The sequence below is a fragment of the Canis lupus genome, chromosome 12 (assembly GCF_003254725.2).
Source record: "Canis lupus dingo isolate Sandy chromosome 12, ASM325472v2, whole genome shotgun sequence".
Lineage (NCBI taxonomy): Eukaryota > Metazoa > Chordata > Mammalia > Carnivora > Canidae > Canis > Canis lupus.
The window spans coordinates 35158983-35182442 of record NC_064254.1 but is presented as its reverse complement, the minus strand read 5'-3'; the positions used below and the strand labels follow the sequence as shown (position 1 = coordinate 35182442).

Genomic DNA, 23460 nt, shown 5'->3' with positions numbered 1-23460 from the left:
TTTCCCTCTAAGGTAATATTTCAAACTTTTTCCCCCAGATTGTAAATAATACATTTTATGTTCTCCATCTACCTCCTTCCTTTCTTGCATCTCATCTCTCTTATAGCCCTACTACAAGACCCATGGAATAAAAAAATACCCTCCAAAGCCTACCTACACTTTCTCTCAGGCCCCCTCAGAAAGCTGCTTCTAACTCTGATCAGTCTAGTAGCTTCCAAAAAGAAAAAAAAATGTCATCTATTATTTTCTGGAAGCCCTCTGAATCCAAAGGGAGAGACTATGTCTTAATCATCTTTGTGAGCCCTGTACAAACTGTGCCCTTTGGGGATTATATTTTAACTCCTTACTAAGGTTCCTCAAGTCTTAAAAAGAAAAAGACAACATGTGATCCAATTCCTCTTGAAAACATTTTAGAGGTGAAAAACTAAAAGACCAAAACAGTGATTTCCAGTTCAGACTTTGCTGAACACTAGGTTGTTTTTAAATGATCTTAAAATATAAAAAATAATCAAACTATGCTCACTTTTTTCATTTTCCTCCCCACTATTTTCCTCCTGGGATTTTCCTTCTCCTTTCTCACTGCACTTTGAGGAGAAAATGAAAAAATGCTCTCATTGTGGCAGGGACTGGAAGCTGCTTTCCTGAAATCCATTACCTCCTCTTCCTTAGCGGTAGAGTCTCTATATTCTTGGGAGTAGCCCCTTGTACAGATAAGGAGAGGGAAGTAAACAGAGTAAAGCTTTAAAAGAGGGCTGGCTTAGCTTGGTGGGGCACTATTTGTCCTGTTCCTCCTTCTTTGTCCTCATGCCTGAAATGTGCATTTTGGTGAGAGCTTCTTCAGCCATCTTGAACTGTGAGGCAAATGTGGAACATAGAAACCACACACTAAAGATAGTAGCAGAACAAAAAAAATAAACAGTTTGTATCACTGATGTTTATGAAATTACCACACTGAAGTTTGAGCGCCAACACTCAAAACTCATGTATAAGAGAGAAAAATAAATCTCTATTTAAGTTTAAAGTCACTGTTATTTGGAATAGCTATTATATGCAGCCAAGTCTATTTGATAAAAATTCTTAGATCCACTTCTAAATGACAACTGTTCTACCTTCTGTGGCCCTTCGAGGTACATTGTGATTTTCTCATGCTTTGTGTGCCAGACAAATCTGGTGGCTTTCATAGAATAGGATGACAGAGCTAGTTAGCACCAGGTAGGCTACATTTTCCCACCTGTCCCCTCATTTGGACTTGAAATTTTCATATGCCTTTTTACTTCATTATCTGTTTCTTGTAGTCCTGTAGGAATATGAATATAGAAATAGGATTAAAACAGCCAGCAAGTCCTTCCTTCTCAGCATCACATATGCTAAGCCATACATAGGATGAGAAAGAAAAGTACTTAATCAGAAATATACTGGGACCACAGGGACGTTTTTTGTTTTTTGTTTTTTCCACAGGGAGGTTTTAAAAATGTTTCTAAAGGACATAAAAGGCAACCTGAACAAATAGAAACACATACCATATTCTTGGATAGGAACCTTACCATAAAGAAATTCATCTTCTCAAAGCTAATTTGTAAATGTAGTGGTACTCCAAAAGAAATCAATATTTATTTTCCAGAATGAAATACAATTCTTATAAGGTTTATATAGAAAAATAAACAAAAACATCCAGGAAAATTCTGGAAAAAAGAATGATGAATATAAAATACCATAGGCCTCAGTAATGAAACCAATATGGAACTACATGAACAGAGATGTGAGCTTAAGGAAAAAATAAGCTTCAGTAATAGACTCTTTACCAGAATTGTGGTATATGATAAAAGTGGCATTTCATATTCATGGAGAAAAGATGGACTATACTGTAATTGGTAATGAGAAAACTGGATGGCCATAAAGATAAAAAGTTGGATCTCTATCTCACCTATACACCAAAAAAATTTTTTTAAAGATCAGACTAAATGTAATGAAACAAAATAGTAAAAGTACTAGAAAAAAAGTGTATGAGAATTCTTTTTTATAACCTTAAAGTAGAGAAAGGCTTTTCTGTTATATAAAATCTAGAAGCCACAAAAGAAAAATAGATAAATTAGGACATTTGTTAAAGAAAAACAAATAAAATCCTAAATAATTTTTAAAAACTATAAAGTCAATAAATATGAAAAATATTTACAATTCAAGTAACCCCAAAAGGACTAATCTTCTTGGTATGCATGCAGCTCCTACAAAATACTCATTTATCCAATATCTACTTAAGGCAATAAAGCAAAAATCCAGCAACCCAGTGAAACTTGGTCACAGTCTAAGAACAGTTAATATAAATTTAAAAAATATATAAATAGCTCCAAAATACATTAAATAGGTTCTTCCTGATTCATAATAAAAGAAACGCAACTTCATTTTTCACTTAGGAAATTGACCAAACTCCAAGAGTGTGCTAACACACTATTGACAGAGCTATAGAGAAAGAGATCCTCTCCATATTGTTACTGGGAGTAATAATGTTAGAAATTTCATCAAAGACAATTTGGTAGTTTCTTTCAAATTTAAATACTCATGAACCCTTGGACTCTACATTTCCACTTTTGGGTTTTTTTTCCTACAAATATACTAACCAATGTGCATAAAGACAGGCATACAAGATTATTTACTGCAACGTTATCTGTAATAGGAAAACATTTGACATGCTGTAACTGTACTTTGATGGAAAACTTATTAAAAACCGGTATATCCATTAAATGAAATAATATACATCTCTAAAAAATCATGAGGGAGTTCTTAGTGTACTGACATGGAAAAATCTGTAAGGTATGTTAAGTGAAAAAAAGAACATTGTACAATACTTATAGTATATTACAATTTTGTGTGAAAAAAAGAGGAAAAATGGGAATATACTGGGAGGTAGATGGTTTACTTTATACCTCACATATTTTTTGATGTTTGAGTCATTAAAATATATTATCTAGTCAAAAAATTAAATAATTTTTTTCATAAAGTAAAGGAAAGAATATGTATACATATCACTGGGACCTTTACAAATCTAGACACCTGTGTAATTATGTCCTAGAAGATATCATATTAAAGAAGTATAAAAAATCTCAAAAATAAATTAAAAAGGAAAGTTTATTTCCTTGTCTTAAAAATCTTGATGCTTCCGAATATATTTGCCAAGGCAAGAGTTGATACAGCCTCATTCCCTATTTAGCTAATTCCCAGGGAGCAGAATCAGTACCTAATCAAAGGATATCCCCTTCCTCCAGGGTAGAGACACCTGGCAATATTTATCCAGTGGGATTTCAGAATTATTATGGACCAGTGACTGTGATGTGCCTCTCATTGTCACCTTTTCTTTTTTTAATGGAGTGTTCACTGTGGCTACTCTGTCCCTATTTCATAATTATGTATTGAGAGATTGTTTGTAATGGGAAAAGATGAGACAACTTGTCTCTTAAATTCACAAGTCTTCAGATGAGGAGAGGCTGCATCTAGAACTGACATAAAAAAAATCCTGAACTTTGAAACTGATTCCATAAATTAATGATAATTCTGGGATGTCTGGGGGAAAGGAGATTATTAGAATTAAAGTATTTTTTGTGTGGAAGGCATTAATTGTTATCTAGAAAGTGAAGCATGGCAGATTGCATTATTGTTCCCAATTCCCCACCTTTTCCCATAGCTATGCCATATGCCAAGTGACTGCAGAACCCACCACTAGAATCAAAGGCATATTTTTTTTTCTTCATTGATGTCAGGCTTGGCCAAGTGATTTACTTTGGCCAGTAGAATGACAGCAGAAGTACATAAGCAGAGAGTTAAAAGGCTCTTGCCTGGTTAGGTTTTGGCACATTTACTCTGCCTTTTACCATGAGAAGACATAGCTTCTGGTCCAAGGAAGATGAAAGAAAGGTACAGGTGACTTAGATAAAACACACAACTTAGCTGAGGGCAGTCTAGATAATCAAAATTTCAAGTGGCTCCAAATGATATATGAAGAAGAAATAAATGCTTCCTGAATGCTCCTGCACATCAGGTAATCTGTTATCCAGTATTACTGTGGTAACAGCTAACAGCTAATCAATATCAATCCAGGAATCTGAAGAGTTATTGAGGGGATAATAGTTGCTAGATATTGATTCCAACTTATTTCAGGGGCAATTGTTGGGAAGTCATTGCTATTCAGTACATGTCTACAAATGTCCAAAAAGATCCAGAAAAATTGTGAAACCAGCTGACTGCTTCACAGAAAGTGATAGGGATATTCTCTAAGAGGGAGGGGGCACTGAGTACATAAATGCTATCATTAACTTTACATGTAAAAATATTTTCATTTAATATTAAGAACAAAGTTTGGATACAATGAAATGAAAATCTTAAACAAAAATTGGAAATGACTACTTCAGAAATAGGCTTGACATTTCCTGCACTTATTATTTCCCCATAAATCTTGATCAAGAGAAAAAGTAGAAATCTCCAACCCATGAGCTAAAAGTGACTCTATGTGACATGTTACTGCTCAGAACAGCTCATGGCTCATCCCTCCTGCCCCCATGGCAGGTCATACTGAGACCCTGCTGCGCAACATACAGAACGTGATCCGTCACAGTTAAATACTGATGGTTAAATCAGTCCCATTTCAAGAAAGCTTTTCCCTGTATAAGGACTGAATTGTTGTAGTAGCTAACCTGCTGGTTAATATTTTAAAAAGAAACTACTTTTCCTGCATGCCATGAGTTAGTATGATCTGAATAGCTTACCTTTAATCAACATGCCACAGAACTTAAGGCTTTTATTCTGTCTTTACTCTTTGAAAAAAAAATTATTTATTTATTTGAGGGAGAAAGAGAGAGAGAGCATGAGCAGAAGAGGAGGAGCAGAGGGAGAGGGAGAAGCAGACTTCCCACTGAGCAGGCTGCTGGATGCAGGACTTGGTCCTAGGACCATGAGATTATGACCTCTCTTTTCATATCCTATCTCTGTCTTAGCCAGGGCTGCTATAGCATCCTGACAAATTATCATAGTGTCAGTAGTTTACATAACAGACATTTATTTTTCACAGTTTCGGAGGCTAAGAAGTCCAAGATCAAGCTCCTGGCACATCTGGAGGGCCTGTTCATAGATGGCCATCTTCTCATTGTATCCTCATATGGTGGAGAGCAGAGAGCCAGAGTGAACTCTCATTGTTTTTATCTTAAGTACACTGATTCCATTCAAGAGTGTTCCATCTGGATAGCTGATTACCTCCCAAAGGCCCCACCTTCTAATATCACCACCTTCTAATATCTCCCATACATATTTTGGGAGAACACAGTCAGTCTATAACATTCTCTTAATTCTATTCCTCCTTAGTTTGTCTTTCCTTTAATCACAAAATAGAATTAAAGAGAGTATCTTATATATGTATATACATATATATTTAATAACATTTCATAATATTTCTCCATTACTTTTTAATCACCCTTTTATCTCCCCTTATTTGCAGCCCCTGCATTGGCCAGTCACCTTTGACAAGAATTTTAAAAGGTAGGGATCCCTGGGTGGCTCAGCAGTTTAGCACCTGCCTTCAGCCCGGGGTGTGATCCTGGAATCCCAGGATTGAGTCCCACATCAGGCTCCCTGCAGGGAGCCTGCTTCTCCCTCTGCCTGTGTCTCTGCCTCTCTCTCTCTGTCTCTCTGTCTGTGTCTCTCTTGAATGAATAAAATCTTTAAAAAAAAAAAAAAAAAGAACTTTAAAAGGTGCTGTTTATTTTTAACAATGAAATTTATGAAAAGAAGTCATCTTTGTGACAAGATGACAATATTAAAAAACATTTTCATCCATAGTTTGTAAATACCTTTCCTCTGATAAATTTAAGGGATCATGTTATTAAGTAAAAAGTTTTTTACCAAATTTCATATTTTTTTAGATTATGTAACATGAAAACTTTTATATACAATAGATCCATGCATTCTGCATACAAATTACTTTGGAAATAGGGCATTTTTGGAAACTACTAAGTGATGACAGTGACATATTCACTTTTATTATATAGTAAACTGTCTAATAAATTAAATTGGATTTTATAAATTATTTTCATTGTAAAATTCAAATATTCTAATCTAAAATGGGATTCTTGCTAAGAATAAAAATAACTACGTTATTCTATCTTCTTTGGTAATTAAAAATGATTCTTACAGAGATTATTTTTTCTTACTATACTTATTAAAGAAAAGTCAAGCCCACCATATATACTACTTTTAAATTAATCAGTGAAATCCCCCCACACCAGCAATCAATATGATCAATTCATTTCTAGGAAATATAGGAAAAATGATTGCTACTTCAACTTCATTAAATATATTAAAAGTTTTACCTTTTGGAATATATATTTATATATAAAGAGTTGATTATAATTCAGTGTTGTGTTGTCACCAACTAGATTACAATATAATTTGATATTACATCAAAAAGACTATTTGAGAAGACACTGTTGTTCCTCTACTGAATGATTTTTTTTTTATAAATTTATTTTTTATTGGTGCTCAATTTGCCATACTGGATGATTTTTCAAAGATTTATTTATTTATTTATTTATTTATTTATTTATTTATTTATTTATGAGAAAGAGAGAGAGTGAGAGAGAGCACATGCATGTGGGGGGTGGAGGGCAGAGGAGCAGAGGAGGAGAGAGAGAATCCCAAGCAAACTGTGCACTGAGCACAGAGCCAGAGGCAGGGCTTAATCCCCAACCCTGAGATATCAGCCTGAGCTGAAACCAAGAGTCTGACACTTAATAGTCTGTGCCCATCAGGTGATCCTCTGTTAGATGATTTTTTTAAAACAAATTATGCTTAGGGGAAAACCAGATAAATTTTTAAGTAAAAATTCATCCTTATTTTAGTATTTAAGAAATCAAATTTAACATATTTTTTAAAGTTAATTGTTAATTTCATAATGGATGAACTGATACATTAGGATTATATTGAGTTGTTTAAATTTGTTAAATATAACCATGTTATAAGGTAAAACAAAACTAGTATTTCTGCTCTGAAATCAATGGTAAATTAAACAAAATATTTTCTATTTGGCTTCAGATGCTTCTTTTTAATGAGAGAGAGAGCCACAATGAGAGGACACAGATGGACATTTTGCACAAGCACGAGCTGTTGCTTATTCATGAGTAAAATTACTCTCACCAAGTCTGTAAGTAGTGTGGTTTTCGTTCAGCACTGCCTCTCATTTCTTAGTCATGGCGCTCATGCATTGTGGCCAGGGAGAAAATGGGGCCATAAATCTCTCAACAGGGCAAACATTTTCTATTTTGTCAGATGAAGTCTCCATTTCTCACTTTAAATTCACTTGGTGCACCCATGTGCGTGTGTGTGCGTGTGTGTGTGTGTGTGTTTGTGTAATTCTAGAGTCAGAATATCTCCTTAAGGCAAAATGAACAATTTTCCAAGGCACTGGATAATTAAAAAAGGGTTGCCAGGGAAGGCCTGTAAGCACTGTGATGCCATTTTGTATTCTAGGAAGACTATACAAAGAATAGACTATCCCACAGGTCATGGGGGAAATTCCCAGTTACCTTTCAATTTGATCCCCTAAATTACAAAAGTAAATCTTTGAATAAAAGTGGCCAAAGGAATAAGAAGAAGAGGTAATCTTTCCTCACTTTAAAAATAATAAGTGACAAAGCATGAGTTCTGAGGCATCTATTTAGCACGTGTAAATATACTTATATTTTCTTTATAGGAATTAGTTTCATTTTCCCTTCTTGCTTTTAATGACAAAAACATTTACTAACAAATTTTCCTAGCTTTCTTGTATCATATTTGCTTAGTGATATGCAGCTATTTTATATGCTTAAATAAAAATCAGTAATTCCAAGTCTCTCTAAAATAATTAAATGGCAACCAGGGAGAAAATATCTATATAAAATATATAAACATGTATAGATAAAAAGACTTGCAAATAAGCCAGAGTTTCTAAATAAGAAATCATGTCAAAAGAAACCCAATTACTTAAAAATCATATTATAACATTAGCAGACAAAGGAAGTGCAGAAGATGTAATAGACCTTAATTTTAGCATAGTCACTTATGAACTCTCCTTTGAAAAATGAATTCAAATTAGCTGGGATAGGAGAGCTCTCATCTGCACTAAAATAGCATGAAGGGTTGTAAAGGGAAGGTAATGATGAATGGCAATGTATTGAATCACAGATTTTTTTTTTTTTTTTGCAAACGTGGTTCCAAAATCTAATGTATTCAAGTACTTAAAATACCAAACTATTCATACAATCACCTGAGATGAAGGAGAGGAAGGAAGGAGGAAAGGGAGAGAGGAAAGGAGGGAGGGAGGGAGGAAAGCAGCCAAGTTTTACATGTTTCCTACACACTTTTGCAGTTTGAGCACTGCTTCAACAGCAAGCCCTAAAAGCCTGTGGGACTCATGGTCTACAACACATCTGAGGGCAAAGCACAATATATTAGACATATGCCAATTTTCTTCCCGTCATTCTCATATTATTGCTATATATAAAGTAACAGGACTATCAAGATTAATTACAGAGTAAAGACAATTAACAAGAAAATTAAATACTGATTACCATTAGTAATGGTTAACAGGTACTCAACCCTCACTATATTCTAGGTGCTAAGATTTAAACTGATCATTTTACCTAAACCTGAAATCAATTTTAAGAGTTAAATACCATTATTATTCCCATTCTACAGATGAAGAAATTCAGTTTCTTTCCTTGTAAGACAGCCAGCCAGTAAACTGCAGAGCTAGTAAAACTGAAACAATGTCTTCTAAAACCAACTGGAGAGTATTATGCTGAGTGAAGTAAGTCAATCAGAGTAGGACAATCATCATATGGATTCACTCATATGGGGAATATAAGATATATACAGAGTATAAGAAATAGTGAAAGGGATTATAAGGGAAAGGAGGGAAAATGAGTGGGAATAATTAGAGAGGGTGACAAAACATGACCTAACCCTGGAAAATGAACAAAGGGTAGTGAAAAGGGAGGCGGGCAGGGGGATGGGGTAACTGGGTGACGGGCACTAAGGAGCGCACTCAATGGGATGAGCACTGGGTGTTAAACTATATGTTGGCAAATCGAACTTCAATTAAAAAATAATAAAAAGTGCTCCTTTCATTATATCACTTTGCTATTATTATTGTTATTTGTTGTTAAAATTATTATCATGCTTACTTTCATGGAGTTATCCGATAGGGGAACAAAAATACAAACACATTAAAATGTAAACAATATGGTTGAATAATAGCTCTTCAAGATAATAATCCGAGATATGCTGAACGACAATTCATATAATCACCGACACATATAGAGTCCTTACTCTGATTTAGTCATCATGCCAACTCATTTTTATGTGAAGCATCTCTAGACTTCACAATCATCTGAGGTTGGCAGAAATGAAGACAGAGACTTTGAGGGCTTAAGGAACTTTTCTGAGGTGGTTGTGGTAGAATCAGGATCCAAACCTAGGAATTCTGATTTGAAAGATTTTGTGCTTACCCATTCCCAGATGGGGATTTTCATAACTGGATGCACAATAAATTGCAGGTCTTGATTGCCTCTCAACTTCAGAAAAGGGAAAATAACTCCTGCCTGGGAGTGTCAAGGAAGGTTCTTATGCAAATAGGAGAAAGGATCTTTGAAAAAGTAGTTGAACTGACAGAAGGAGAACAACAACAAAAAGTGTATCCTTGGTGGGTGAAAAGTGAGCACAGTTCAGAGATGAGATAGCACAAGACCAGGTTGAGGGAGAGTGCAAGAACCAGTGAAAGAGGAGCCAAGGATCAGAAAAGATGAGCAGTTGTAGAAAACCAAGGTATTAGTTTTCTATTGCTGCTGCAACAAAATATGTTACATTAAAGGAGCACAGATCTAGTAATTCATGGTTCTAGAAATTGGAAGTCCAAAATTACTCTTGCTGGGCTAAAGTCAAGGTGTCAGCAGGGTTGGTTCCTTCTGGAGGCCGTGAGGGGAGAATTTGTTTCCTTTCCTTTCTCAGCTACTAGATGTTGCATGCATTGGCTCAGGACTCCTTCCTGTCATCATTCCAATCTCTTGCTTCTATCTTCACATTCTATCTGATCATCTTGTCTCTCTTACGAATACCATTCTGATTACATGGACTCACCTTGATAGCCAGGATAATGTACATCACATGATCCTTAATTTAAGTACTTCTGCAAAGTTCTTTTGCCATATTCTAAGGTACCTTATTTCCAAATTCTGGCTATTAGGACATGGACATCTTTTGGCAGACATTTTCACCTCATCACAAGACAACATAGACAAGTACACACAACCTGATAGTGGACATCCCTCCTTGCCAAACTGGAGATTAGCAAAAACAAGGAAATAGCATAATGAAGTAATATTTTAGGTTAAGTAATCTGACATTTAAGATGATTCATATGGGGGTGCCTGGGTGGTTTAGTTGGTTGGACATCTGACTCTTGGTTTCAGCTCAGGTAATGATCTCAGAGTAGTGGGATCGAGCCCCAAGTTGGGTTCTGTGCCAGCATGGAATCTGCTTGGGAATATCTCCCTTTCTCTCTGCCATTCTTCCTGCTCGTGCACTCTCTCTTTCTCTCTCAAAAAATAAATCTAAAAAAAAAAAAAAAACAAAACCCGATTCATCCATAGTGGTGGTTCTCAGTAATTAGAGTGTATGAAAATCAAATTTTGAGTTTGTCATAAAATAGAGATTCCTGGGCCTTTTCATAATTAGAGTTCTCATTCATCAGGTCTATAGTAAAGTCCAGAAATCTTCCTTTTTTTGAAACCCAGCCTCCCAAATGATTCTTTTTTTTTTCTCTCCCAAATGATTCTTATGCAAGTGATCTAAGACCATGCTTTAAGAAATGCTAGTCTATGACACTTAAATGCCTTTGTAAACACACACTCACTTCTCTGCAGCTTCATTCAGAGAATCAGATCCAGATTAAAAAACAAAAAGACTATGAAAATCAAATGCACACTTTAAACCTATTTATAAACTTATTTGTTTGTGGGACTTATCAAAAACCTAAAGTAATAGCCATATAACAAAAAGTCATTATTTTAAGTTTATAGGGAAAACAGGTAGCTGTTTTAGATAAAAGAGAAGACACCTGATAATTCTTGTGCATCTCTCTTATTGAATATCTACTATGGGCCAGGCACAGTTCTCAGCACTATATAGTAATCAATTCATTTAACTCTCACTCCATGGTTGTTATTATTATAAGCTCTGTTTTGCAGATGAGAAAACTAAAGTTTAGAGGATTAAACAGCTTGTCCAAATTCACAGCAGAAAATGACTGAACTGATATTTGGTCCCTGTATATCTGGGTTCTAAATTTATACACTTCCTACTTCGCTGCTTTATCCTCTGCAGGACACTAACCAACAGGATAGAAACCACTATACTCATAAATTTAAATATAAAGTCTATAATCGGGGGATCTCTGGGTGGCTCAGTGGTTTAGTGCCTGCCTTCGGCCCAGGGCGTGATCCTGGAGTCCCGGGATCGAGTCCCACATCAGGGTCCCTGCATGGAGCCTGCTTCTCCCTCTGCCTGTGTCTCTACCTCTCTGTGTGTGTGTGTGTGTGTGTGTGTGTGTGTGTGTGTGTGTGATGAATAAATAAAATCTTTTAAAAAATCTATAATCATTTAATAGATATACCTGATTCTAAGAAGAAGAAATAAGAATGGAGAGAGGGAGAACAATGAACTAAGAATCGGTGGTTGGGATTTTATCCTGGCTCTAGGCCCACTATCTCTGGAACCTTGAACACAGCCCTTCATCTTCATGGTCTACTACATTTTTCTGATTGGAAAATAAAAGGGCCAGACAAAATAATCTCTAAGATCCTCATTGTTTTATACTTCCAGGAGTTTTATGTTATAGCAATTAATGAAGCACATCAAACATCACAAATCACTCCACATTGATTTGATCATGCTTTCCTGAAAAAGGACTTCTTTATATCATCAGAAAGTTCTTTGGCTGAAAAATGGCTAAATAAGAAAGAAATGGAAGGAAATTACATGCTTATACCTTACCTAGAATCTGTGGGAATAAAGGGAAAAGAAAAAATCCTTTACCACTTATTCCAAGGGTACAGCAACACAACTAACATGATGTAACTGAGTCAAGGAGGAAGCAAAAAAAATTCTCAGAACAGGCAAGAATTTGATAGATTCAGAAACTTAGGTGAATGCACAGAAGTCCTTCCTTAGGAGCCTTTATCATCTCTCATTTTAGATAAAATGTGAAAAAGCATCCATTCCACGGCAGATTAAAAGCAGCAAACCTACCAGAAGGTTAAGTGAGCTGTGCACTCACTTTTATAGCAGTAAAAAGCAATTGATAGGATACTGAAACTATAAAAAGCTGATACAGTGACTAAAAAGTACAGGTTCTGAAGCTTCTTAGTATGGGACAAATGACACTTTAGAGGCCAAATGGAGGAATGATAGTGAGCACTGCCTCGGGTACCAGACAAATAGATGGCTTTGGATCATGTCTCTAACATTGACTCAACATTTACTGAGTCACCACCAGATTTTAGTTATGTATCAGGCATAGGAAGGATGGGAATTAAGAGGACTTTGAGATTCTTGCCACATCCTTCAGTGGTCTGAGACAATGAATGATAGATCCTGGCTGTATGCCATAAAGCCAGGAAGGCCTAAGTCAAGGGTGTCTATCCTTGAGGAAGTACCTTGGGAGAGGCCTAGGGAACTGCTGCCAGCACTAGAGGATTCCGGAGATGATAATGGCAGAGTAACACTGTGCTGTCCAATCTCTGAGGAATTGCTCAAGGAAGCAAAGAAGTCATCAGCGACACTAGAGAGGAACCTATGAGAACTACCCTTAAAGGGCCCACGGGGACACCACTGCCAAGAAAAAATGCCACCTTCAGAGAAGGACCTCTAAGCAGGATGCCACAAAGTTATAACACTAAAAAAAGTGAGTATGGGTTTGGAGTCACATAGACCTGGCTTTGAATCCTGACTTGGTTTGGGCATTCAGTACCCAGATTTTTTATCAGGAAAATATCTGCCTCATCTCACTGGTGTGAGAATTGAATGAAATATTGCTGGTATATAGCTGGAATTCAGTTACTTAAAATTTTTCATTCTTTTTTTTTTTCTTACTTAAGTTTTAGTATGTACACAGAAGAACCTACAAGAGGAGGGGCTTTGGAGCAGGGTTATTTTTGGAAGCAAAATAAGGTGGACTAGAACAGCAAGGGATGCCTAATGTCTAGAGGGGTCTCTACCTCTGTCTTCTACCTCAATGTCCTTCATCTTTGGGGAGAGAAGAGAGTATTAGCCTTCTCCAAGGGAAGAAAGAATAACACTTTCCATTAGAAAACCTAGCATAGTAGGGGTCTAAAAATCTGCGTGGAATTCAGATACCTGCTGGTACAGGGCAAGATTGCAATTTTTCCACGTAGATTGCATGTTTTAAGGGAGTACAATTATGTCTTGTTCATCTTTGCATGCCCCACAGACCCAACCAAATAGTAGATGCTCAATAGTTTTTGAATGAATGAATGAATAAATGAATGAATACATTTTCCCCTGATTCCAGTAGTATCTCTTTTTTTTCAACTAACTGTATTTTACATCCATGTTTGAATTATTTCTTAGAAGCTATTTTTAGAAAACAAAACTAGAATATTTTTACATCTCAATACAAAAAGAGCAACTGATGAGAAACACTACCAATTATAAAAGCAGGCCTAAAAATGGGACTTATATTGGGGAGTGGGAAAAACTGTCATGTTTTTGTCCTTTCTTGTCTGGGTGCCCCCACAAATATATGAAAGGATTTCAAATAAGACCGTAAGAAGAAGCAGAAGGGAACAATCTCAAGACCTGGCTTAGCTCCCAAATCTTCAAGTGAAAAGCAAGATAAAGATAAGGCAGCTGCTGCTGAATGCCACCAACTGCTGATGGAAAAGTGGCAAGCAGAGTAGGCAGACCAGCAAAGGATGAGGCCCACGTTCACAACATAACTATTCAAGCTCTCTTAGAGATCAGTTCAGAGGAGCTCTTTTATAAGATCATGGTTATCAAAAGGAATCTAGAAAAAAAAAAAAGTAAATGCTGGCTGCCAGGGCAACCTCAGTTTCTCAGGAAAGCTACTCAAGGGAAATTTTTAGCAATGTAAAGCAAGGAAGAGAGGGCTCTTCATTGCTGTTAGCCAAAGCAAATCAGTAAGAACATACAGGTACTTTATACATTTTGTGTGCTTGGGGGTGGCTGTAAGGTTTGGAAGGGGTGCACATGTGGAACATAGAGATTTATGGGAAGTGATTGGTAGTGTGATATTTGCAAGAAAGAGAGTCACGAGAGGTTATGCTAGGGAACATTCCAAGGCAGGACTCTAGCTACTGTTTTTAATACTGAACTATAAAAGCTAAGTGAATATCTACTAAACAAATGGTCTTCAAAAAACAATTTCTCAAACACCTCCTTAGTGCTAGGAGGATTTTTTTCATGTTTTTAGAGAAACTCATTTGTAAATGCATAAACAAAAGTATTCACTCAGTTTTTATTTCTGTGGTTTAAATGCACATTAAAATATCTAGCGGCAGCCTCATGGAGATGGATTCTAAGTTAAGGACTCAGGTGATGCTGTCATCACTCTTTAAGTATGTGGCCAACGCTAAGAAAAAGCCCAAAGCCTTAAAGATTGTGCCAAAAATAACTGTTCCTATACTAACATTTCACATGTGCTGTTTTCTAAAAGTATATGTCATCCAAGAATGATATCCCAGTGAAGACATTATTTGGTAACTCCTGGTGAGTTCAAAGTGGTCAACCATTCCTCTTAAGCAAATCATTACAGCACTGGTGAAAGAACACTAGGTGTTAGGCATCCAAATTGTCTAGATTGCTTAAACTGGGTAAGCAGCACTCTTTTTTGTGATACAGTTTATGAAGCTCACCAAGTTATGCCAGTGAGACCCCACAACATTGGGATCATTATTCATGTTTTGTCAATAATCAGAAAAATGCTCACAAATACAATATCTTCAAGAATCATCATTTGCCCCCATTAAAATGCAAACTCCATGGGAGGTCTATTTTGTTTATAGCTATTTTCCCAGTCCCTAGAATACTCTTAGGCTTATAGTAGCTGTTTAATAAACACTGTGTTGATGAAATGCATAAATGAATTTAAATTGCTGCTTTGAGATGGCACTGGGGAACAGTGGCTAAAGTAGAATAAGAGGTTTATGTTTTATATATAAGCATCCCTGCAAACTCTTCTCTAAAGGTTGCTTTGATTAAGATACAGTTTTCTCTCACCTCACCAAAGTTGAACATGTCTCTAAAATAACATTTTTAGGAGACCTAAAAATGACAAGGTGTGTGTCTGACATCCACTCAGCAGACAGTAATTGAACACCTTCTATATAATGGATATTTATGACAGCAATATATCAGCAAATCAAACAGATGTGGTCGTATTTATGTCATAAAAATGTGAAAATAAATTTAATCTTGTGGCTATAGACCCAGCCTTTACCAAATGTGGTGCCCAGAATTGATTTGCAAAAAGTAAAGCTTCTAATGAAATTAACAATTAAATTAATGTTAATTAACAATTAAAGCTTCTAATGAGATTAACAATTAATTAATATTAATTAATTAACCAAAGACCATGGAGAAGCCTCTAAAGCAGGGTTTCACCTGCTGCTTTTGCTATTGCAAAAAAGCCAAATGAATATTCAATTAAGAAAAAAAAAACAAACTTTGTAACAAAAAGAGAAACATTTTAAATGTCTTTTTGATGCTAAGAATAGTTTTTATGCTATTATGATAGTTCATTCATAAGTAATAAATGAATAAAAACATAGGACTGCACACACATACCATATCTTATACAGCCAATCAATTCCCTTTATAAAACAGTTACTTTGTGAGATTACACAATTATTTTCATGAGCAGTCTTTTAAATATTTCAAAAGTACTTTTTAATTTCCTTTGGAACTGTGTCCCATTCTTTTAAATATACTCAAAGAATGAATTTTATTTTAGGAGACTGTAAAAGGACATTTGGAGTCCCTTATGATAACAATACAAATAATCAAGGTGGGCAATGACATTTGGGTTAAGAACAAGATACAACTGTAACATATTAGAAATTTTTTTTTTAATTTTTTTTTCTTTTTTTAATTTTTACTTATTTATGATAGTCACACAGAGAGAGAGAGAGAGGCAGAGACACAGGCAGAGGGAGAAGCAGGCTCCATGCACCGGGAGCCCGACGTGGGACTCGATCCCGGGTCTCCAGGATCGCGCCCTGGGCCAAAGGCAGGCGCTAAACTGCTGCGCCACCCAGGGATCCCTATTAGAAATTTTTTTTATGTGTTTCATAACTTGGTTATAAAGGCAAATCCAAAGAAAAGCTCTGAAATAATTCTGAATAATAGTAATATCATTTGAGTAATTAGAAAATTTATTATGGTAACTATTGTTAAGATCAACTCTATTATGATATTGAAATGTATGTATTTTTAAATCTCAATATCTTATCGTTTAAAGGTGCATTCTTAAAAGAATATTATATTCTTTTTTGCACTAAAGAAATCAGACATAAGGCATGGCTGCAAACCTTTCAAAATTACATATTTAGAAGTGAAACATAATTTTAATAATAGAGATAAAATAATCTATAAACTAATACAATGTATTAAATGTATTATTTTTTTAGATTTTATTTATTTATTCATGAAAGACACAGAGAGAGAGAGAGAGGCAGAGACATAGGCAGAGGGAGAAGCAGGCTCCATGCAGGGAGCCCGACATGGGACTCGATCCCAGGTCTCCAGGATCAGACCCTGGGCTGAAGGCAGGTGCTAAACCGCTGAGCCACCCAGGGATCCCCTGTAGTAAATGTATTAAAATTTAAAATATTTAGGAACTATGTCCCCTAGAGGGTCTATAGAAAACAGAATTGACCCGTGTTCGATCTGATCTAGTTCTTTAAATTCAACTTGGAATTCTGCCTCCCTCACAACCAATTCTTTACATCACTTCCTTTAATTTTTAGGTCTTTCTTACAAATAGACATATGTAGTTTGCTATTTGTTTGTTTATGTCAAACCCCTGATAATAAGACTTCTTGATATTTAAATATAATTTAAGAATTTTTTAGAATAGAGGTTTCATTTATTAGGTGACATTCATAAAATTATTGTTTTAAGTTATTAAAATATGCTAATGTACTTTCTTTAAATATGTGTATTATGTTATAAAAATGTTTGCATTAAGTAAAAGAACAGGAAAGATATGTAAAGTTTAAGATAGCAACACTATGATACACATAATGTTTCTGGATGCGGACTCTAATGTTACAAGACAAATGTTCTCACTGTATTTCATCCTTAAACTGTACAAGAGTTCTTTTTTTTTTATACAAGAGTTCTTATTAACTTAAAATAGGTGCTCAATTACAATCTCAAATATGTTTTCATGATTTTACATGTAACAATATAAAAGTAATTATACCACAAATACCAATTGTGAACTTCTGAATTTGATATATGCTACAGTTATGATAGTTCATTCATAAGTAATAAATGAATAAAAACATATGACTGCACACACATACCATATCTTATATAGCTAATCAATTGATTGGCTACAATCAATATATGCTACAGAGGAAAATTATTTTTAGATACAAGATTTCTCAAGACTTGAAAAATTTCCATTCTATGAGGGTATTCAGATACTGTGAAAGAATTATTCTTTTTAAGAACTCAGTATGAGATATCACTAGAATTTCATACTATTGGATTATCTAATTGTCATTAAAATATGATTGCATAAAACCAAATATTATTTTAAAAATATTTCATAAATGTCATCTTATAATTGATTTCCCTTTTTTTAATTTGGGTGTGTCTATATTTCAAAGTAAGCAGTTCCACAGGATGAATAAGTACTAGAGATCTAATGTACAGTATGGTGCCTAAAATTAACAACACAGCATTGTATACTGGAAATTTGTAGGTGTTCTCACTACACACACAGAAAAGGTAACTATGTGAGGAGATGGATATATTAATTATCTTGATTATAGTATTCATTTCACTATGATATATGTATATCAAAACATCATGTTATACATCTTAAATATACACTTTTTAGTCTAAAACCAGAATTTGTTTAGCAATATTGTATTTTATGTAGATTATCTGAGAGGAGTAAGTTAGGTACTGTACTCTGAAATTATTTGGCTCAACTTCACAAAATCTGATTCACAATATCTTAAGGAAAGGAACTCTTGAACACCTGTTGTTCATGAGATCTCTTTTTTAAACTGAAGTGTAGTTGACATGATATATAATACTAGTTTCAGGTGTACAGCATAGTGATTCAAATTTGTATACATTACAAAATGATCACCAAGATAAATCTAGTTACCTTCTGTCATCATACAAAGTTGTTACATATCAACGATATTTCTTATAAAACTAAAGATTGCTTCACAAATTTGCATGTCAACCTTGTGCATGCTAACTTTTCTGTATCATTCTAATTTTAGTATGTATGCTGCTGAAATGAGCACAAAAACATACGATTTTTATTAAAAAAAAACCAAAAACACAAAAAATAAATTACATAGTCTATTAAGCCAGTACATGGCTTCAGTCAGGAGGAGGCTCTATCCTCTTTACATTTTAGTGAGGTACCTCTTTACATTTTAGTGAGGTACCAAAGAGGCTCACTACTATGTGAGGGCAGGAGTTGATCTCAGCAAAATTTAGAATTGGCTTCTTCCACTCATCACCCATTTCATCCCATGCTTCAGGTTATTATCTGAACCTCTGTATCAAGAAAGCCTTTGTAATAATCAAAAGGCAAACATTCATTGAAAGCCTGCAGTGTATAAGACCAGAACTGTGATCAACACCTGAAATCTGAAAGGTGAAAGAAAGCCAGAGCCTCAAGGAATCTAATGTGGAGACAGGTTGGGAGAACCTTATTGTACTGTGAATATACTCTTATACTGGCTAGTTCGTGTGCTACAAGCATCACACGTGTTCTTTAATGATCTCACTGGTAGGTACAGAGATGGGAGTTAATCTTCACACTCACCCTGCTTGAAATTGGCCACTTTAGGGATGAATCGCACTCTCACTCACTTCAGTCCAATTAAAGAAATATTTACTAGTAAATAATTTGGCAAACACTTCTCTGTCATAAAACATACTTAAATATCAATTTTGGCCCCAATAGAAAGACAACTATTTAATGATAGGAACAGATACTACATTATTTAGCTAAACTGTATAATTAAAAAAAATCTTGCCTACATTTAAAAAGTTCCATCTAATTTACAAAAGCAATTCATCTGCTCACAGAAGCTCTATTTTTCCTCAAAAACATTTCTTTTTGTTTGCCCATTTCCTTTATTATCTTCTGTAAGAAAACTGTTTGTAGCATTAATTTGTTTATTCTAAATATTATGGCAAGAATCCATCAGATTTATTGTCCAGACTCCCTGGTGCCCATGAATATGATTCTCAGGATATTAAGGGGAAATCAAGTTTTTGCTATTTTTGAACTGCCTTGACATTAGCAGTTATCATTTAGAAACTGACGGAAATTAGCCAGTATATGGCACTCTGGCATATATTAATTGACAATTAAGCTCTGAATTGATGGTCATTAGTGAAATCACAGTAGCTACCAAATAATACCCAAGGTTAACACTACTCATATTTATGAAAAAAAATGATTTTTATGTAATCACACAATATCAGGCATAAAGTACAAAGGCAACTGCTTCTGAGCTATGTCAGAGAAAAAAAGGAAAGTATTCAACTATATTGCATAGGACGTTATATGAGGGTCCTGTTCAGTTTAGTAGAGGATCCATTTCCATTTTGAACTTTGAAGTTGGTGTAAGCCTTCCTACCAAATGGGCTGTACAAAGCTCCTTGTGCTACAGCTCAAAGACTGAGAACTTTAGAGAAACAGAGCACAGCACTTACTCTAGCACTGTACAATTGTGGCTCGCATTTTATAGAACATATTGGAGGGAACCTAGGAACTCCTTAGGAATATAATTTCATATAAACTTGAAATATCAAATAAGTAGAGAAATTAAGGCTTAGTAATAAGAAGCTTTAAGTAAAAAGATGGACTCACCAAGAGCATGTGTCTTTAAGGTGCTCAGAACCTACTCCACAGCAGAAGTAAGTGCACTTACAGAGGAATAAATGAAGTCTCTGATCAAAAAGACTTAATTCTTCCTGTGGTAGTGGACAATGGTTCACAGGTGAACAGACATTTGAGTTAGGCATCTAAGAATGAATGGGATTTTATCACATGTGTAAGGGGAAAGAGGAAATCATTCCAGTTAGAGGGATGAGATGATGAAAGACAACTCAGGATGGAAGTGCATACCTCTTCTGGAAACAACAGAGGAAGCAGATAAAGTGTTTGTGTTTAGGAAGGATGTGAGATAAAACTAGAAAGGCAAGAAGAGGGTTTGGGAATATCATCTTAAGGGATTAAGTTTTACACACTATAAATGGTAAGTCTTTGAACATTTTTGAGAAGGACAGTGACATGAGTATATCTAGTCTTTACGACTTTCTATGAGATAAAGAGCCCCATTTGGCCTTAGACTATTTCTTGAGCCTAGAAAGAACACTAAAAAAAAAAACTTAATTAATTTTGTTTATTGATTAATTAATGTTCACATGACTTAGGTGTGGATTGTATGGAATATGGAATATTGTCTGGACAAAAAAGAGACTAGAGGCACCAGAAGTCCTTAGAAGGCATTGCAATTATCAGGAAACGGGAGTTAGTTATCCGATGAACCAGGACAGGGCCAAATGGTTTGGGAGGTGGATATAAAAAACATTGTAAAGGCAGAATTCATAGAATTTGGTGATTGGTTGGATATCTGAAGGAGAGAGAGGTGTTTTTGACTCAAAGGAACATGTAAAAGGTGATAAGAAAGGCCTTGAGGAGAAGTAGGTGTGAGTAGTAGGAGTAGAAAACAAAAAAGAGGGTTGTAGAAAACAAAAAAGGAGTTGTAGTGGGAGTAGAAAACAAAAAAGAAGGGTGTTTTGGATACCTTGAGTTCAAAGCACCTTTTGGATCTTCATGTGGAACCATCAGATGCAGGGCTGACACTTAGGAGAAGTCAGTTAAAGATGTTAACAAGCCAAAATGTTGCCTGGATTTCAAAAGGGTGACTTGATATCAGGAATTGCATTTCATACTAAATTGCAAACTCAATCAGCATTTTAGATCTATCTCCCACCAACAGGCTTTAGGCATCTACTTATTTATTCATTCTGTAAATACTACCGAGCTCCTACAATATGTTAGGCATAGTTTTGAGTGTGAGGATGCAACAAACACGAGAGAGACAATGTTTTTGTTCTCGTGTGGATTATCTTCCTTTGGAAGCCAAATAAAGTAATATACATATAATAAAATTTCAAGTAGGTTAAGTGTACTGAAGAAAAATAAAGCAGGGAGAAAGAAATATTCTTTACTAAATATTTACAATCTACAGTTGAGATCTAAACCAAGGACTAATTAATGACTTTTCTCTTTATTATATATTCTGTTACAGATAATAACATCTAATAGTCAAGTGGGTTATCTACCTCAAGGAAGATGCCATGCAGATGAAATGGAGAGGTAGGATTTTCTGCTGAATATTCTTGATCTCTAAATTGAGGTCTGTGACTCCAATTTAGCTATAAGAAAACTATGTTCATGAGATGAGAAATGTCCCCAGAGAGTTCCATATAGCTCTTCTGCAAGGCAGAGAATCTTTATGAGAATAATTAGGATTAGACAAATTATAGTCACAAAATTTAATTAATTAGTCTATCTTTTTGTGGATAGTACATAGGTGGCGAAATAAAATTATTTTTTATCATTTATTCAAATCTTAATTATGATTCATCATGTAGTTATGCATGAAGCTGGTAAAGTCTTTGTTATGCAGTATAGGGAAGCACAGAGTGAAATAAAAAGAGAGAGGGAAGGAGACAATAAGGCAATAAGTGGTTGAGCTTTCATCCAGAGAGAAGACTTCAAGTGAACTTGTCAAGAAAAGCTATTGGTATTCTATTACTTGAATATATTATGTGCAACTGTCGTTAAGATCATAATTTAATGCAAAGAATGGTGATGTAATTATATACACGCCCATGCTGAGAATGTGTCAGAGATGTGGTTCTAAGAGACTGTTATTATCTGCGGTAAATCTTGCACATAAGCAATCAAATTTTTGATTCAAAGATTGACAACAGTGATAAATAAATTCAAGTATTTTAAAGCCTTTTTAGCTGCTAGTATTCAGAAGTGTTTATTTCATAGGTAGACTTGCTGCTGCATGCCACCTCACTCCGGAGGATAAACTCACCTTTCTTCTTGAAACACTATTTCCCCCTGGCATCATGTACCTCAGACTTGACTGATTTTCTTCCTGTCTCTGAGTTTTCCTTTGCTGTTTCTCTGTATGTTCTACTCAACCTATGAATGTTGCCATTCTTCAAGGTTTCCTTCTAGACCCATTTCTCTTTTCCTGAAATGTTCTCCTTAGACCATTCATTCATTCATTCAAAAAATATGTACTGAATGCCTCCATTATCCGTCAGCATTTTTTCATGCACCTGAGATACATCAGTGAACAAAACAAATAAAATCTCTGTCTCTAGAGAATTAAAACTATAGCAGGTTTCAATTACTATATATATGCTGGTGAACCCCAAGCTTATATCTCCAGCTTCCATCTGTTCTCTGAGCTCCAGATTTATCCACTTACTCATTCTCCACTTAGATATTTTAGAAGCATCTCAAATTCAACATGTTCAAAATGGAACTGATTAGGTTTGGAAATAAAATTATGAATTCAGTGTTCCCCATCTCAAGAGTGGCATCATCTTCCTTCTATCTGCAAGACCCAGAGATGTGGGAGTAATCCTTGTCCTGTCAACTTTACCCACAAGTATCAATTCACTTTTCTCCATCTTTTTTGCCTACTTTCCAGTCCAGTCTACTTCATCTCTGAGACCTTTAGAGTGCTTCTCTCCACACTCACTCTTTCCCTACTCCAATCAATTTTTCATAGCCAGATGATGTTTAAAATGCCAAATGTTTTTTGATCATATCAGTCCCTTTATGATAAAGGCCAAAATCCTTCACAGAGCCTATCAGACTTTGTGTGATTTGGCTTCTCTCAACCTCTCTCATCTCTCTGTGTACGATTCTTCTTTGCTCTCAGAGCTTTGGCCAACAGGCTTTCAGAATCTCGAACACACTATATACTTTTCAAATGTAGGGCCCTTGCACATACTGCTGCCTTATGCTGCTTCAAGTAGTTAACTCCTACACATCCTTCAGTTTTCAGCCCAAAAGTCACCTACTTGGGGAAGTTCTATCAGTCT

At 35.3% G+C, this 23460-nt stretch overlaps 1 protein-coding gene and 1 pseudogene across 3 annotated transcripts in view; both read right to left on the bottom strand.

Moving 5' to 3' along the window:
• The window catches only part of KCNQ5 (potassium voltage-gated channel subfamily Q member 5), a 495778-nt gene that overhangs the window by 394909 nt on the left and 77409 nt on the right, over positions 1-23460 (bottom strand). The window lies entirely within an intron of this gene.
• On the bottom strand, positions 18504-18602 carry LOC112658778 (U6 spliceosomal RNA; annotated as a pseudogene).